The sequence below is a fragment of the Marmota marmota genome, unplaced genomic scaffold (assembly GCF_001458135.2).
Source record: "Marmota marmota marmota unplaced genomic scaffold, marMar, whole genome shotgun sequence".
Lineage (NCBI taxonomy): Eukaryota > Metazoa > Chordata > Mammalia > Rodentia > Sciuridae > Marmota > Marmota marmota.
Window position 1 is genome coordinate 11,654,936 of NW_025999941.1, and position 6,785 is coordinate 11,661,720.

The window sequence follows — 6,785 nt, forward strand, 5'->3', positions numbered from 1 at the left end:
AGACAAAGAGGAATGAAGGGAAGGGAGGGGGATGGGAATGGGAAAGTCAGTGGAATGAACAGGACAGAACTTTCCTATGTTCATATATGAACACAGAATCAGTGATACTCCACCTCAGGTACAACCACAAGAATGGGAAGTTACACCATGTATGTGTGATATGTCAAAATACACTCTTCTGTCCTATATAATTAAAAAGAACAACAAAATTTGATAAATTTGGCTACATTAAAGATTTAAACCAGTGTATGACAAAGAATGTGTTCAATAAAGGTAAAAAAATGCACCACAGACTGAGAAGAAATACTACAGTGCATCTAATTGACAAAAGATTACTATGCGAAAATATGTTAAGAACTCCCAAAGCCAAAGAAAAACAAAAACCCAATAGAAAAAAGTGGCAAGAGATGTTATTTAACAGTTCTGGAAAGAGGAAACCTAATGGCTAACACAAACATGTGAAAAGATAAATAAACTACAATATCAATTAGGAAATGCAAATTCAAGTCAGATCCCCACGCATCAGCAAAAAAAAAAAAAATTAAGCTTTGATAATCCTGAGTATGAGTGAGGAGCAGAAGAGGTATAATTTTCATACACTTCTCATGGAATGTTACATTGGTACAAGTCCTTGGAGAAGAATGTGGCACTATCTGGTAAATGCAAAAATGTTGGGCCTTGAACTTCAGCAATTCTGCTTGTGCTTATTTATGGGCCCTAGAATGCAAAACTAAGATAATCTCTAACATACACCAAGAAATAGAAACGCTTGAATATGCTGGATATTGCCAGATTTTCCACCAAAACCAATGTACTACTATACTACCAAAAACATTTGAGTTTCCCAGTTTCCCCATGACCTTTTATGACCATCCACAATGGATAGAAAACAAATCCATTTTTATTTCAATCATATTTATTTAAGTTATGAGTGAGGGTGTACATCTTTTCAAACTTTTGTCATCTGACAACTTTTATTGGACATTTGTACTCCTTTATTCTGGAAAGGGCCTATTTATACCCTTTGCCCTATTTTCTGTTTTGTTCTTTGTTGAGGTTTGGATATAAGATGTGCCCCCAAAAGCTCTTGTGTTAATGCACAAATGTTTGGAGGTAAAGTTCTGAGATTGTGAGAGCTGTAACCTAATCGGTCTATCCTAGTGTGAATGGACAGACTGGATGGTAACTGTAGGCAGGTGGGACAAGGCTGGATGAGGTGGGTCAAGAGGACATGCCCTGGAGGGATGCATCTTCCCTGTAGCCCTTTCCCCCTCCCTTTCTCTGCTTCCTGACCCCACATCAGGTGAGCAGCTTTCCTTTGCTGGGACCTTCCGCCATGATGTTTGCCTCACCTTGGGCCCAGAGCAATGGACCTGGCCATTTATGGACTGAGACCTGTGAAATCAGGAGCCAAAATAAATTTTTCCTTCTCTAAAATAAATAAATAGATAGATGATAGATAGATAGATAGATAGATAGATAGATAGATAAATCCATCCTGGAAGGTAGCCAGCAGCTCCCCATTTTGCTGATAAAGAACCAACCTCAGACATGATATTGTCCACCCCAGGTTGGACAATAGCTAGATTCCTGATAGAGCTGGAATTTGAACCAGGTCTCTGAGGAAAAGGATTAATTATTGACCCATTAGTACAAAAGTGGGAAAGAAAGAGAGTGGGACTCTTGTCCTGGCAGGACATAGGACATTTGGCACTCTGGGCAGGTTTCTTCCCCTCCTGGGCCTGGGCCTCTCTTGTGTGTGATATGGGGGTGTCTGTGCACTTAGGGGCTCACAGTTCTCCACTATATTCCCAAGGTGGCATCTAGCTTGGCAGGCCGGAGGAGGCAGACCCTGTGACCCAGGCTTTGAGGTCACAGGTTCTGCCTGTAGGACTGTGCCAGCCCCAATTCCTGTTGGCAGTGGGTATACACAGGGTGATGGCTTCAGGTTAGGTAGCCTTGATCTCAGTCCTTGGAGATGAAAGTTCTGGCTTCCAATCTGGCCTTTGCCAAGGATTTGTACACTCCCTCACCTCGGCAGATTGCTTCATTTGTCTTTCTCATGTGTTCCACGTCTTAGCGAACGCCTTTCTCTTAAATTATTTCTTCATCAGTTTGGGAACCGGCCCTGCTCTGTAGGATTTGGATGGGATAATTTTGATTTGTTGTAACCAGTCTATTAAATTCTCTAGGGTAAAAAAGTTGTAGTTCTTTTTTTTTATGAAAAATTTTAAATCCATAGAAAAGTGGATAGAAGAATACAAGGAACCTGCATGCACCTGTCACCTAGCTTTAATGATGATCCTCTAATGTCTTCTTCTCCTTCTCCCCTCTCCCCCTCCCCTCCCCTTCCCCCCTCCCTCCCTCCCTCCCTTCCGCCGCCGCCTCCTCTCCTCCTCCTCCTCCTCCTCCTCCTCCTCCTCCTCCTTCTTCTTTTGGTTCTGGGGATTGAACTCAGGGGCACTTGACCACTGAGCCACATCCCAGCCCTTTTTTTGTATTTTATTTAGAGGCACCACCACACCCAGCTTTTAATTCTTAATCTTGAAATGACTCTAGATGTTGAGAAATTTGCCAAAAATATACCCTCACCCATCTTCCTCAAACTTTAACCATGTTATTGTTAAGGGACCAAGAAATTAACACTGATGCAACTAACTGATCTTCAGAATTTTTTTTTGAGGTTTTCAGAGGGGTCCCTAAGATCAACCTCAGGTATAGCAATGTGTTGGAAAGAACTCAGGAACTATTATACTTGTGGTTTATTAGTGAAAGGATACAGCCCCGATTCCTGTTGGCAGTGGGTATACACAGGGTGATGGCTTCAGGTTAGGTAGCCTGTAAAAGGTGCTTGGTGGAAAAGTATGGCAGAAGAAAGCAACTCAGGATAGGACAGCCAGGAGTCTTGGTTGTTTATCCTCATAATTATGTGGCTGATTGGGAGCTGTGGCTAGCTATTATCTGTCCACATGTTTCTAGCCTTGGAAAAGATCAAAATTCAAATTTTGAAGTATAGCTTATACTGAATGCATATTGCTTTGTCACAATCCTAAAATTAAAAATTGTAAGTCAAAACTTTATAATTGGGGGACTATTTGTACTGTGTATCCATTAAAAGTTATTATAATCATTTTTAATAGTTTTGCCTTTAAACCTTCAGACTATAACGTAAGTGATTTGCATACCACCATAACAGAATTAGAACATTGTGAATTTGATTGTTTTCTTATTTTTACCAGTGAGTTTTTTATTTTCATGTTACTAATAAACAGTCTTGTCTTTGAGCTTGAAGTCCTTTTCTCACTTCTCATAGGGCAGATCTAGTGGTGATGAACTCCTTCAGCTTCAGTTTCTCAGGGAAAGTCCTCCTCCTCCTCCTTCTTTGGTATTGGAGATTGAATACTGGGATGCTTTACAACTGAGCTACATCCCCAGTGTCGGGGTTTTTAGATGCCCCTCTCCGTTCCCTCCTGACCTGTGGGAGAGATTGGGGGAGCACGCCCCGACCAGGACAGGCCAAGAAAGGTAAAGGTTGACTGGCCACCCACACTCAGCCCTCCTTCCTCCCCGAGGACAATCAGGCGGGCTAGGGAGAACTGTCAAAGCAGGATCTTTGACAGTTCTTTAATGAGAAAACATACCCAGCTAATCTAATGTAATCTAATGTACAGGAGCCAATCAGGGTAAAGGTCAGCAGGGTGAGGAGAATTTACATCTACACCCATCCTACAGGCAGTAATGGGAGACATGAGCTGTCCTTGAGGGCAGAAGGGTTCTGAGCCGATTCTTCATCACAACCCTTGGCAATGCCTTCTGGCTAATTGCTAGGTGCTCTCTTAGCCACCTATGGCCCCAGGACTGGGAAGCGAGTAGCAGCCAGCAAGTTAAGTTTCCTCTTTTCTGATGCAACATGCCCCACGTTACATTATGCCCTACACCCCAGTTCTTTTAATTATTTTTAACTTTTGAGACAGGGTCTTGCTAAGTTGTCCAGATTGGTCTTATACTTGTGGTCCTTCTGCCTCAGCCTCCTGAGTTACTGGGATTACAGGTGAAGTGAGTCTCTTGCAAGCAGCATATAGTTAGGTCTTGTTTTTTAAATTCTATTCAGCTATTCTTTGTCTTTTTATTGCAGAATTAAATTCGCTTACAAAGAGCCACCACACCTGGCTCTTGATTTTATTTCTGAAGGACAGTTCTACCAGGTGATGTATTCTTGGTTGGAAGTTTTTCCTTCAGCACTTTGAATATATCCTCCTGTTCTCTCCAATATAAGGGTCCTGCTGAGAAATCTGCTGATAGCAATATTGGAGTTATCTTCTATGTGATTGGTTTCTTTTCTTTAGCTGCTCTTAGGATCCTGTCTTGTTTTTTTTTTTTCTTTTAATTATAATATGTCTGGCTATCATCTTGTTTAGATTGAATCTTATTGCAGAACATTGAGATTCCTGTATTTGGATATTTATGTCTTTCCTCAAGTTTGAGAGTTTTTCTGTCAGTTCTTTAAATCAATCTTGATTTTGTAATCTGTTTGAGTTGTGTTTCTGTCTTTTGTCACCAAATAGTCCTGACTTGTAAGGGTCCGGCGAACGACGGAGGAAGAGACCACCAAGAGACCGACTCATGCAACAGCAAAAGGGGGTTTATTGAGGATCCAGCGCCCTGGGGCTCCGTGCTCACTCAAGAAGGGAGAGCAGCCCAGAGCCCCGAGCAGGGGTTGAGCAGTGCTTAAGTACACTTTTTTTGGAGGGCAGGGACTTTACATACATCACAGTCCCCTTTAACAAATCAACATACACCGCGGGAAAATCAAACAACAATTCTCAAACATGATTAGTACATTCATTGGCGGGAACAGGTCGGGCGGGTGTGATAGGGCAGTCCTAAGGAGGGGGATACATTCAAACTGATTGGTTTGGGCCCTGAGATGCCTACATGCCAAGCTGCACAGGGTCTAGGTTATTAAACAACTAAATGGTCAGGGGGAATATCTACTGGGCAGTCCCGGGAATTGTCCTAACAGCTACAGGAATTTCAGGTTTTGAGTGTAGCATAGGAACTTAACAATACCTGGTCCTTTACATTTTAACTCAGGCTTTGCAGCTTAGAAACTTTACCCTTTCAAACTGATACAGGTGCACTATTTGCCAGTCTTTGGATATCTTCTGGGGCCTTCAAATCTCCTTAGATTAATAGGATGACTTTATGATATCAGTTCATATTTCTGACCAAAAGGTTTTTTTCCCCCCATCTTTTCTTAGAGCATCTTTTATTCCTATTAGTGTTTTTTAAAAAATCACATATTTTGAGTTAAATTAGCATCCATGTTATTTATTTACTTGCTTAAAACATTATGTCAAACATTGCCCTTTTTTATAAGATTACACCATGATAGGAATTCCATAGATTTTGGTGACTTTAGCTCGTACCCTTCTGCATTAGGCAGAATGCACTGGACCAGGCTGCAGGAATGAAGTGGCCCCCCCAAAGATGAATTGCTAAACATAGTTATTTATTCCACACCCACTGCTGTCCTGACTGACCAGGACAGCCGCCCTCTCTGTGGTGACCTGAGAGCCAGGCTGCTTTGATTTGAGGCTCTTCCATCTTAACTATAAGCCCTGCATATGCCACAATGGGAAGAGAAGGAATTGAGGGTCCCTGGGGCTTCTCATTGCTTCAGCCCAGAGGCGATCCTTGTCATGCTTTGATTCTGTCAACCAGAACTAGTCACAGGGTCTGCGTCAAAGTGTGGGGAAAATAATCCTTTTACTGCCCGGGAAGGAGAGGGGAACCAGGCAGGGAAGTCATGCCACGCCTCACTCTGGGCTCCCTGGGTTTGGGGTAGTGAATTAAAGCAGAAGGTAAATTCTCAGTTGTTTTAAAACAACAGAAAAATGTTAGATAACATGGGGACCCTCAGAGCCGGCATGAGAAGATGTGGGGTCAAAACTCCCCCAAAAATGAGGACAGGGAGAAGAACACAGTGGGGTTTTTTTTTTTTTTTTTTTTTTTTTTTTGCGGTGCTCAGGATCAAGCCCAGAGCCTCATGCGTGCCTGGCAAGCACTCCACCACGGAGCCACATCCCCAGCCTGGGCATGGTGTCTTGAAGTGGTCCAGCCACGCTGAAGGGCAGGCTGTGTGTGTGGGTGCTGGATCAGTTTATGGACTGAGAGAAAAGAATGAGTGGAAACAGTGAAAACATCTATTTTAGCAAGAAATAGATGGAGTAAAATGAGTAGGGAAAAGGAAGGTGATAATAATTAACTTTTGTTGGGTACTAGCCGTGAACCTGGGGCTTGTAAATTCAGCCCTCTGCAAAACCCAGGAGGCAAATATATTGCTACCCCCCACCTGACAGATGAAGGACTCAGAGTTATTAAGTAACTTGTTCAGGGGTCACTCAACTTGTGGGTGGTGGAGCTGGATCCTCTCATCTCCTCCCAGATGTCTGAAGTCCATCTCAGAGCCTGAAACCTGGGCTCTCAGTCACACTTGCCACCTGTCAAGATATCCCTAAAGGGAAGGGAGGCAGGGAGCTCCTGCTAGCTAGGTCTCAGGAACACAGAAGAAGCCCAATATGTCTTCTGTCCTCCTGCCCCTTCCCTGAGCTCCCCAGAATGAGACAGGAACGTGGGCCCTTGTGTTTCAGGTGGCCACGGACTTTTCTATCATCTGTGAGCGGGACTAAAGTGGGTGGCCACCGGCTGTTCGTAGAGGAGGAAGGCCACTGGGCCTCAGCATGCTCTTAGAATGTTCTAGAAGAGCTGGGAACACTCTAATA